The sequence below is a fragment of the Leptonychotes weddellii genome, chromosome 15 (genome assembly GCF_054177405.1).
Source record: "Leptonychotes weddellii isolate Sample4059 chromosome 15, ASM5417740v2, whole genome shotgun sequence".
Lineage (NCBI taxonomy): Eukaryota > Metazoa > Chordata > Mammalia > Carnivora > Phocidae > Leptonychotes > Leptonychotes weddellii.
The window spans coordinates 42,221,567-42,234,297 of NC_138383.1; positions in this window are offsets into that span (position 1 = coordinate 42,221,567).

Sequence of the window (12,731 nt, forward strand, 5' to 3'; positions counted from 1 at the left end):
AATACATAACAAAAGGAAGAAGGGGATCAAAATGGTAGACTAGAAAATATCTATGTGACACAAAAGAAGGGAGTAGTGAAGAAATTGTGGTTCAAAAAAGATATGACATAGAAAAAAAAATAGCACATTGGCAGAAGTGCTTCCTTATCAGTAATTATGGATTAAACTCTGCAATCAAAAGACAGAGAGATTAGGAGACTGGATTTAAAAAAACATGATCCAATTATATGCTGTCTACAAAAGAATTACTTTATCTACAAAGACACAAATAGGTTGAAAGTGAAAGGATGGAAAAAGATATTTGATACAAAGAGTATCCAAAATAATTGGAGTGGTTTATACAAATATCAGAAAAAATAGACTCTAAAATAAGAAGTGCTGCAAGACAAAGAAGGACATTACATGATTATAAAAGGGTCAATCCATTAAGAAGATATAATAATTGTAAATATATCTGCACCTGACAACAAAGCCTCAATATATTGAAGGAGAAACTGACAGAATTGAAGGGAGAAATAGACAATTCAACAGTAATAGTTGGAGATTTCAGCACTCACTTTAATAATGGATAGAACAACTAGATAAAAGATCCGTAAGGAAATAGAGGATTTGAACAACACTATAAACCAATTAGAATTAATGAATATGTAGAAGACACACCACCCAACAACAGTGGAATATACATCCGTCTCAAGTGCACATAGAACATTGTCCAGGACAGACCATATGAGAGATCACAAAACAAGTCTCAATAAATTTAAAGTGATTGAAATCATACAAATATCTTCTCTGACCATAATGTAATAAAACAGAAATCAGTGACAGAAGGAAATCCAGAAAATTCATAAATATATGGAAATTTTAAAAACATTTTATTATTTATTTATTTATTTATTTTTAAGATTTTATTTATTTATTTGACAGAGAGAGACACAGCGAGAGAGGGAACACAAGCAGGGGGAGTGGGAGAGGGACAAGCAGGCTCCCCGCCGAGCAGGGAGCCCGATGTGGGGCTCGATCCCAGGACCCCGGGATCATGCCCTGAGCCGAAGGCAGACACTCAACCGACTGAGCCACCCAGGTGCCCCTAAAAACATTTTAAAGAGGACCACTGGGCCAATGAAGAAATGAGAAGGTGAATTAGAAAAAACGTTGAGATGAATAAAAATGAAAACACAATAGCAAAGGTTATATGATATAGTGAAAACACTTCAGAAAGACATTTATAGCTATAAACGGCTATGTTAAAAAAGAAGAAAGAGCTCATATAAATAACTTCATTGAACACTTTAAGACACTAGAAAAAGAAGAACAAACTAAACTGAAAGCTAGCAGGATGGAAATAATCAAGCTTAGAGTAGGGATAAGCAAAAGAGAAAAGAGAAAAACAATGGAGAAAATAGATGAAACCAAAAGTTGGCTCTTTGAAAAGGTCAACACAACTGACAAACTTCTAGCTGGATTGATTAAGAAAAAAACAGCAAAGACTCAAATTACTGAAATCAGAAATTAAAGTGGGAACATTACTACTGACTTTACAAAAGCAAGAAGGATTGATTATAAGAGAGCACTCAGAGTACACCAACAAATTAGATAACCTATATGAAATGGACAGTTCCTAGAAACACACAAACTACAAAACTGACTCAAGAAGAAATAGAAAATTTGAATAGACCTATAACAACTAAGGAGATTGAATCAGTATCCAAAAAACTTCAACAAAGAGAAGCCCAGTACAAATGGCTTCACTGGTGAATTCTATGAAACATTTAAAGGAGAACTGACACTAATTCTTCCCAAACTCCTCCAAAAAATTAAAGAGGAGTGTTATGAGTTGAATATTTGAGTCCTCCCAAAATTCATGTATTGAAGCCACAACCCCCAAATATGACTGTATTTGGAGATAAGGCCTTGTGGAGGTAATTAAGGTTGAATGAGGTCAAATGTTGGGGTCCTGATCCAGTAAATTAGTGTCCTTATAAGAAGAGACAGAACCTCTCTCTCTCCCTCTCTCTTTTTCTCTCTCTCCCTTCCATGTGAGGACATAGTAAGAAGGTGGCCATCCAAAAGTCAGAAAGAGAGCTCTTGCCAGGGACAGAAACAGCTGAACATTTTGATCTTGACTTCTAGCCTCCAGCACTGTGAGAAAATAAATTTCTGTTGTTTAAGCTACCCACTCTATGATATTTTGTCAGGGCAGCCTGAGCTAACTAAGACAAGGAGGGGACACTTCTTAACTCATTCTATGAGGCCAGCATTACCCTGACACTATAGACAGACAAAGATTTCACACAAAAAGAAAACTATAGACTCATATCTTTTATTGAATATGAATGGAAAAATTCTTAACAAAATACTAGCAAACCAAATCCAGTACTATATTGAAGGATTATACACATGACCAAATGGGATTTATTCCAGGAATGCAAGGGTAGATCAACATACAAAAATCAATCAACGTCATATACCAAAGTGATAGAATAAAGGGGGAAAACCCCACACATGATCATCTCAATGGGTGCAGAAAAACATTTGAAAAAATCCAACACCCTTTCATGATAAAAATATTCAACAAACTAGGAATAGTAAGGAAGTTTCTCAACCTGAAAAAGGATATATATGAAAACCCACAGCCAAGATACTTAATGGTGAAAGACTGGAGTTTTACCCTAAAATCAAGACCAAGATAAGATGTCCTCTTTCACCACTCCTATTCAACATTGTGCTGAAAGTTCTAGGAAGAGAAATTAGACAAGAAATAAAATAAAAGTCATACAACTAGGAAAGGAAGGAGTAAAACTAACTCCATTTGCAGATGACCTAATATCATATATAGAAAATCCTAAAGAATCCCAATTAGCTCTAATAAACAAGTTCAGCAAAGCTGCAGGATGTAAGACCAACAACCAAAAATCAGTTGTTTCTATACACTAGAAACAGTCCTTGTAATCAAGAGTCTCCTCTGCCTCCCAGCACCTATATGCCTTATACACCCCTTAAATAAGGCATCTGGGGGGCTTACCAAAACCTTACCATTTGTATCTTCTTCAATTTCTTTCATCAATGTTTTAATTTTCAGAGTAGAGCTCTTTCACCTCCTTGGCTAAGTTTATTCCTAAGTATTTTATTGTATTTGATGCTATAGTGAATGGATCATTTTTTAAAATTTATTTTTCAGATAATTTATTGTTAACATATAGAAATTCTACTGATTTTTTGACAAACCATGAGAGACGATGGACTCTGAAAAACAAACTGAGGGTTCTAGAGGGGAGGGGGTGGGGGGATGGGTTAGCCTGGTGATGGGTATTAAAGAGGGCACGTTCTGCATGGAGCACTGGGTGTTATACGCAAACAATGAATCATAGAACACTGCATCAAAAACTAATGATGTAATGTATGGTCATTAACATAACATAATAATTAAAAAAAAATTCTACTGATTTTTGTATGTTAATTTTGTATCCTGCAACTTTACTGAATTTGTTGATTAGATCTAACCATTTTTTGGTGGAGTCTTTAGGATTTTCTATATATAAAATCATGTCATCTGCAAATACAGACAATTTTACTTCTTCCTTTCCAATGCTGATGACTTTTATTTCTTTTTCTTGCCTGACTCCTCTGGCGAGGATTTCTAGTACTATGGGGAATAGGATTGGTGAGAGTGGGCACCGTTGTCTTGTTCCTGATCTTAGAGGAAAAGCTTTCCAACTTTCATCATTGAATCTAATGTTAGCTGTAGGCTTATCATAAATGGCCTTTATTATGTTGAGGAAGTTCATTCTGTCTCTAATTTGTTAAGAGTTTTTATCATAAATGGATGTTGAATTTTGTCAAATATTTTTTCTGCATCTACTAAAATGGTCTTAGGATTTTTTTTTTCTTTTGTTCTAGTAATGTGATGTATCACATTGATTGATTTGCGTATGTTGAACCATCCTTGCATTCCATGTATAAATCCCACTTGATCATGGTGAATGATCCTTTTAATTACTCCTAAATTCTGTTTGTTAGTATTTTATTGAGAATTTTTCTGACTATATTCATCAATGATACTGGTCTGTAGTTTTCTTTTCTGGTACTGTCTTTTTTGGGCTTTGAAATCAGAATGTTGGCCTAATAAAATGAGTCTGGGAGTATTTCCTCTTCCTTTTTTGGAAGGGTTTGAGAAGGATTGGTGCTAATTCTTTAAATGTTTGGTAAAATTCATCAGTAAAGCCATCTGGTCCTGAGTTTTTCTTCATTTGGAAAGCTTTTCAATTACTGATTCAATCTCCTCACTAGTGATTGGTTTATTCAGACTTTCTATGTCTTCCTGATTCGGTCATGGTAGTTTGTATGTTTCTAAGAATATCTTTTTCATTTTCTTCTAGGTTGTCCAGTTTGTTGGACTATTTTTCATAGTAGCCTCTTATGATCCTTTGTATTTCTGTGGCATCAGTTGGTTGTACTGTCTCATTTTTCATTTATTATTTTGTTGGTTTGGGTCTCCTCTATTATTTTCCCTAGTTAGTCTAGTTAAAGGTTCATCAGTTTTGTTTATATTTTCATAACCAACTCTTAGTTTAACTAATCTTTTTTATTGTTTTCCTGTTTTCTATTTCATTTATTTCTCCTCTAATCTTTATAATTTCATTCCTCTTGCTAAATTTGGGATCAATTTGTTCTTCCTTTTCTAGTTCCTTGAGACATAGTGTTAGGTTGTTTATTTGGGAATCTTTCTTACTTTTTTTTTTTAAGATTATTTATTTATTTATTTGAGATAGAGAGCATAAGCAGGGGGGAGGGACAGAGGGAGAGGAAGAAGCAGACTCCCCGCTGAGCAGCTATCCCAACATGGGGCTCAATCTCAGGACCCTGAGATCATAACCTGAACCGAAGGCAGACACTTAACCGACTGAACCACCCAGGCACCCCTTACTTCTTTTTTAAAAGTTTTTATTTTAATTCCAGTGAGTTAACATACAGTGTTATATTAGTTTCAGCTGTACAATATAGTGACTCAACAATTCCTTATATCATCTGGTGCTCATCATTCTTACTTCTTTTTTTTTTTTTAAAGATTTTATTTATTTATTTTGACAGAGAGAGAGACAGCGAGAGAGGGAACACAAGCTGAGGGAGTGGAAGAGGGAGAAGCAGACTCCCTGCTGAGCAGGGAACCCAATGTGGGGCTGGATCCCAGGACCCTGGGATCATGACCTGAGCCGAAGGCAGACACTTAACAACTGAGCCACCCAAGCGCCCCCATTCTTACTTCTTAATGTAGGCATTTGTTGCTATGAAGTTCCCTCTTAGAACTGCTTTTGCTGTTTTGGTATGTTGTATTTCCATTTTCATTTGTTTCAAGATACCTTTTATTTCCCCTTTAATTTCTTCTTTGATCCATTGCTGTTCAGGAGAGTGTTGTTTAATTTCCATGTATTCATGAATTTTTCGGTATTCTTTTCATTACTGATTTCTAGTTTCATACCATTGTGGTCAGAGAATACACTTGGTATGAATTCAGTTTTCTTGAATTTGCTAAGACTTGTTTTGTCTAACCTATGTTTGGCTTAACATATGGTCTACCTAGAAAATGTTCCATGTGCCCTTGAGAAGAATATTCTATTGTTGTTGAATATAATGTTCTGTGTATGTTAGGTCCATTTGGTCTATAGTATTGTTCAAATCTGCTGTTTCCTTACTGATTCTCTGTCTGAATGATCTATCCATTGTTGGGAGTCGGGCATTAAAGTCCCAACTACTATTGTATTGCTGTTTATTTGAAGAGGAACTTCTAAATGGATACAGGATTTTATGTTGGTTCAGCACATCTATACATACTATCAAGACCTCTAAAGCCTTTTAAATCCCAGAAATCTATTTTTATCAAGGTAAGATGTACATAACATAAAGTTCCCCATTTTAAACATTTTAAAGTATACAATTCAGTGGCCCTTAGAGAGCTTCCGGATGGGAACTGGACACCAGAAAGACCAAGGCGTGATGAGAGAGGGTTGGAACTTTTAGCCTTGAGTTAATCGTCAGTGGCCAGTGATTTAATCCATCCTTCCTAGGTGATGAAATCTATGTAAAAACCCCTACATGATGAATAGCGTTCAGAGAGCTTCCAGGTTGGACCTCACTCTATGTTCTTCTCCATCTGGCTGTTCACCTGTATCCTTTATAATAATCTGTATCATATACTGATAATGACCAGTTTCCCTGAGTTCTGTGAGCCATTTGGCAAATTATGAAATCTGAGAAGGGGATCATGGGAACTTCCAACAATTATAGATGGTCAGTCAGAAGTACAGGAGGCCTAAGATTTGCACCTGCTGTCTGAAGGGGGGCAGTTTGGTTAGACTAAGCACTTGACTGTGGGGTCTGTGCTCAAGTCATCAGTGACAGAACTGAGTCAAATTTTAGGACACCCAGTTGGCATCCAGAGAGATGGAGAATTCATTGGTGTGGGGGAAAAAAACCCCACACATTTGGCATCAGCAGTGGTGTTGGAAAACACGACATAGGGGCTTCCTCTTGGGACGGATGCAGCTTACGGTGTGTGATATGGCTGGCTTCTTGGCTGGGCAGGTCTTGTCATTCCTGTCCTGGGTATGTTGGGCCAGAAGAGTTTGATCCGAGTGTGGGTCATGTTGGATAGGATAGGGTAGGAATATGGAATGTGACTGGGCTTAAGTGTGGAATTTCTCACGTCCTTCACAGCCACCCTCTCCTTGCCCCACCCATCCACTCCTTGTGACTTCTTTTCCCCAGAATTTGTATCAGAAGGCAGGGGGTTGTTTCCCTGATGGTTTATTTTCTTCTGAGATGCAGACTGAGGCGAGGGGACCAAATACTGTTTTCCAACCACTTTATCCTTAGGAGACTGGTTTAATAAATCCGGATAATCTCCAGTTGGGTCCTTCCGACTGGTATAAAACCATCTTTTGATTCACTATATGCTTCTAGCAATGGCTTGGAAAGTGACCACCATCAGCGAGGCTAAGTGGCCGAAGGTGAGGGCAGCTGGGGAGGGGGCAATCTGAGCCTGCCTGAATTGACTAGAAACAGTGACTTAATTGTTCTTCTCCATCTAGTTTTGCATGTAATCTTTAAACAGTCTACCTCGGGTTACCGAGTAACAAGCACGGTTGCTTTTTGCAGGTCAATGTGTTCCCAGGGGTGGCGGCTCACTCATTAACACTTCTGTAAAAGCTGCGTGTCCCGGTTAAACTCCAAATGCTTTGCAAAGCCGCAGGCCATGTTGGAGACATCCACCAGGCTGTGCGTAATGATTTCGTTAGCGAGGACGCATCCAAGACCCTATGGGCTCCAATGGAAACAGAGCCATCACTCTCACCAGCGGGGAGCATCTGGGGTCAAATCTGGAGCGGAATCCCAGCTCCGCCCCTTACATGGCCAGACAACAGACGGCTCAGCCTCCTGGCCTCCATTCCTTGACTGTGATACAGTATCACCTACTCTGAGTGAGCGCAAGATGGGACAGCGCGCAGAAAGGCTAAGCATTGTCCTCAGCTCCTGGCACCTACTAGATGTGTCCCTCCGTGGACATCCTGAGGAGACCACGGGGACCCGAATAGATGGTCAAACGAGGGGCTTGAGATTGTTTCAACTGGCCTAGAAAAAGAAAGCAGAACATTTGGCAACAGACCTTATGGTCCGATACTGGGATGTTCTGGGGCCGGGACAATCTTGGCTGGAAGTGAGCCACGTGATGCAAGAGTCACTGTCCCAAGTCCCTCTCGGTCCACTCATGGCCTGATGGCCACAGGACATGGTTGCTCGCCACAGTGGTGTCCCCAGAGGTGAGGCATCTGTCCCCAACCCTCCATGCTTATACAAATTAAATATAGGTCGAGCCACACATCAGGTAACTGAGCCCTTTCTGGGACTATTCTGGTTGTCTTTGGATGCACGAAACTCCTTTTATTTATGATTATTGGTTTATTTAAAGTAGGCTCCACACCCAATGTGGGGATCAAACTCGCAACCCTGAGATCAAGAGTTGCATGCTCTACCGACTGAGCCAGCCAGGCGCCCCCTAAACTCCCTTTATTTTTCCCAAACCTCCTCTGAGTTTAGGGAGGCTGCCCTCCTCCAAGCCCCTTCCAGCTCTCCCCCCATCCTCACGGTCAGGATTTGCTTCCCCCCTGGGGGGGGTGGGGGACACCGAGCTGCACTTGGCAGCCGTTGCCCTGCACGCGGCCACCTTGTGGGCTGGAGATGCCACCATCGCGCTCGGTTTAATGATCAATTTATTGTCTGCCAGGAAGCCCTTTCTGACCTGGTTCGGCCCTCAGTTCCTCTTGCTCAGAGCCAGTGCCTGCTGCAGGATGGTGGCAGACAACTCCACCGGCGACCCCCGCACTCCCAGGCCGCAGCTGAGCGTGACCGACATCATCATCATCACTGTGTATTTCGCCCTGAACGTGGCCGTGGGCATATGGGTGAGAGGCCCGCGGTGGGCGGCCAGCCGGGAGCGGCACTGGGGTGTGGGAACCGGGCTGACCTGCTTCGTCTCCCCTGGAGGGAGGCCCGATGTCCTCTGGGGTCCTCCTCCCAGCCCTGGGGTAGATTTGTCCGAGACCTTGACCAAGCCCCTTTGTCTTTGGGCAGTAGCTGCTCAGGCTACAAAGGGAGGAAGAGGAAGACCTCTCTAATGGGCAGGCCTAGGGGGAAGCTCACTGGGCTTTTGCGCGGCCGACAAGCTGGGGGCCCAGCGCGGCACGTCCTCTTCTGGGGCTCCGTCTCCTCCGTGTCAGATGGGCTTGCGGGGTGAACGTTTGCCCAGCTGCACCCCACACCTGCTGGGTCAGAATCCGGAGAAGGGGGGTGCACACAGAGCCTGGGGATCTTTATTTTGCAAAGCTCCTTGTCCGCCTGCCTCTGCCTAGTTCCTAAGCCAGTTTCTCTCATTTTCGATAAGAAAGAGACGTGAGTTAGGCTGTCACAGACTCCAGTGGCAGTGAGGCCCCTCCTAGGCAAGCCCTGTGCTCATCACCTGGCCCCCGTAGCCTCAGGGCAAAGGCCAGCCCCATTTACGGATGAACCCCAGTGCTCTGTGGGCTGGGACTTCCGCAGTGAACCCCGGGTCCCTGCCCATAGGGGAGGCGTTCCTCCCGTCTACTCATAATGCTAACCTCGGAGGCCTTCCTGGTGGGGAGGTGAGCACAAAAGCCAGCTTTGGGTTTGCAGAGGTCAGGCTCTTCCTCCTTGTCCCCAGAGGTCTCCAGACCAGCATCCCTGAGACGTGATACGTGGTGGGCTCCATCTCTTGGGGGAGAATAAGTATCCTTTTTTTTTTTTAAAGATTTTATTCATTTATTTGACAGAGAGAGACACAGCGAGAGAGGGAACAAGCAGGGGGAGTGGGTGAGGGAGAAGCAGGCTTCCCGCTGAGCAGGGAGCCCGATGCGGGGCTCGATCCCGGGACCCTGGGATCATGACCTGAGCCGAAGGCAGATGCTTAATGCCTGAGCTACCCAGGCGCCCCGAGTATCCTTTCTTACCTTCCCTGGCCCCTGATTTAAGCCCCGAGGGCCGGAGGTAGGAGACTGGTCACATTCCCAGCTCTGGCATCCCAGGAAGTCGCTCAGCATTCTAGGCCTTGGGGCTCTCCATCTATAAGTCAGACACACCACCTACTTCACCCCAAGCCCTGAGGGCCTGAGTCAGAGGCGTTCTCCTCCCTGAGGTGCCCACACGGGGCACGGACCCTGCCGCTGCTCTCGGTTCCCTAGCAGGAATGGTGCGAGTGGTCCTGGTGCTGGGGGTGCTGGGGGGCTGCTGATGCTGGTGGGGTGGGGGGTGCTGGGGTTGCTGGGGCAGCGGGTGGCAGCAACAACAGTAATTAGAATTGATCCTTCGGTGATGGAATCGTAAACCACAAGCCGTTCAGAGCTGGTCCCCACTCTGTGGACTTGGAGTAAGTTGCTTAACCTCTCTGGGCATGGCTCCTCAAACACACAATGCGGATCTGGGCAGCCCACTGCTCCTGGCGGTTCCAAGGAGCACAGGAGGTCCGTGGGTGTGAAAATCTGTTGCCAACCATAGCCCGTTTCTGGGAGAGTTGCTGGCTGGGAAGTCGGGGGAGGGGGCGCCCGCAATGGAGGCTGTCTGGGTGAGGTGAGGTGAGAGCTAGGGGCTGGAGGTCAGCAAGATCTGAAGAAGGAGGAGCAGGGGGGGGATTTAGTTGGAAGCGCACATCTAAGAAACTGTTTTGGGCGCCTGAGGCCAGGCCACCCGGTGACTGGGGCCCATTAGCCTCGCTGCCCGGGACTCATCTCTCCCAGCTTAGCCTTTCCTTGCAGGCTGGTGCCACGGGCAGTGGGGTTGTGGGAGCTCTGGCCTGGCCCTCCAAGCAGGCCATGCTGGCCTAGCACGATGCTGATGGCCGGACGGCTGTGAGAGTAGGCAGCAAAGAACAGAGCCAGACGAGGAGTGTGCTGGAGCTGGATTGCACAGGGATCAGATTCAGCCGTTCATCACCCAAATGCAGACGGGACAAGCTGGGTTGGACAGGTGCACCTGCAAAAGTGCTCTGACGGTGGGGTTAGGAGAGCCCAGGGGAGGGTCTTTAAGGAGGTGTTCCTGGATGAAGGACCTTGAGCTGAGCCTTTGTGTCTATTAGGGTATCTGTTAACAAGTGACAGAAAACCTAGATCAGATGAGCTCGAACAATGAAGGAAATGTAATGACGTCCATCCTGAAAGGTCCAACAATAGAGAAGGCTTCAGGTACAGTTGGATCCAGGGGTTCACAGTGTCATCAAGGCTATCAGTGCGAAATTACTTTGGCTTTCTCAGCCTCCACCCCTGTGTGGCATTGTCCTGAGCCCAGTTTCCCACACAGAGGTGAGATGCCTTGATTAGCCTGGGTTCAGATCCTGACTCCATCTCGCTTACTAGCCACTTTCATCTCTGGAAGCCTTGGTTTCCTCATTGGTAATATGAGGATGATCATGGTACCTACTTCATACAGGTAAAGCCCTTGGAACCAACTCTGCTGCCAAGGGGCCCTCAGTAAATATTAGCTAGGTGCACATGGCTGCCAGTGTTCCAAGAGCCCTGGCTTCCTCCTCACCTCCTGGGAGGCCAGGAGCAATCCCAGCCTAAGTCCACGAGTGCCCTGAACCAGGTGTGACAGCTAAAGAATGTGATAGCCTCCGTCACTTAGGTGAGTCAGGATTCCTGGAGCAGGAGACCCGGTCGGGACCACTCAAGCCACTTGCTAGGAAAGATGAGACCCCTTGAAGAAGGGAAAGGGCAAGAAGGAGGCAATTGGCAATGCCTACCATATCCTCGAAAGATGAGAAGACATGTTAGGAAAAATCACAAGTTAAGAACAGAGCTGCTCTGGAAGTTGCACAGTGCACAGCCTACACAGCTGGATGGGGCCATCCTGGCCAAGACCATGAGAGCCTTCAGATAGTACTGCATTCAATGTGGCTGGATCACAGCTCACAGAAAGTGATGGGAACTCAGGCAGGAGAGGCAAGCAGGACTCATATCAAAAGCTTTGGATGGCAGATCCAGACAATTCAGGTGAATCATCTTGAATATGATGGGGTCTGTGTGTGTGTGTGTGTGTGAAATTAAAGTTGGGTAGAAAGAGGGCTGTGTATTGATTGAGATCGTGTGATCCAGCCTTATGTTAGGATGTGTATGTTGCGAAAAAGGAATGCAAAATATATACCTAAATACACCTGCTGTGTCCTTCTTTTCAAATTTCTCCTGTTCTCAAGGTCACGTCTTTTCATTTTCTCCTGTCCAGACAGCACTAAGTGAGGTCTTGAAAAATCCATATAATCATTGACCCTTATCAGACACCTTTGTCAGAGTGTTATGCGTATTAACTCATTAAACCTCACAGAAGCCTGTGAGGGACTTTTCTTAGGCCCACATCACAGATGAGGAAACCAAGGTACATTGGTGAAGTAACTTGCCCAAGGTCACATGGCTAGGAAACAGAGGAACCAGGATTTGCCCCCAGGCATTTTGATTTCAGATTTTTAAAATTATATTATGGAGCACAAAATTCCATGCTCCCCCCAAAACAAAAGGTATGCAGGAATACTTGAGTGATAATTCTTGGAAATGTATCAGAGATTAAAATATTCGAAGTAAGAGGGCACCTGGGTGGCTCAGTTGGCTAAGCTTCTGGCTCTTAATTTTGGCTCAAGTCATGATCTCAGCGTCGTGGGATCGAGCCCCACGTCGGGCTCTATGCTCAGCGGGGAGTCTGCTTGGGATTCTCTCTCTCACTCTGCCTCTGCCCCTCTCCCCACACCCCCCTCTCAAATAAATAAATAAAATCTTTAAAATATGAGAAGAAATCAAAGGCCAAAGCGTTCTCAGAATCCTTGACTCAAAGTCCTCACCAAGAGGCAAAAATCTCCGCTTAGGGGCACCTGGCTGGCTCAGTCAGTAGAACCTGCAACTCTTGATCTCAGGGTCATGAGTTTGAGCCTCACGTTGAACATGGAGCCTACTTAAACCATGTTAAAGTGTATAATTCAGTGGTATTTAGTACATTCACAGTGTTGTGCAACCATAACCTTTCATCATCCCAAAAGGAACCCCATACCTATTAATAGTCATTCCTCCTACCCTCCTCTCTCCAGCCCCTAGAAACCGCTACTGTACTTTCTACCTCTATGGATTCACCTGTTCTGGACATTTCATATCCATGGACTCATACAATATGTGGCCTTTTGTGTCTGA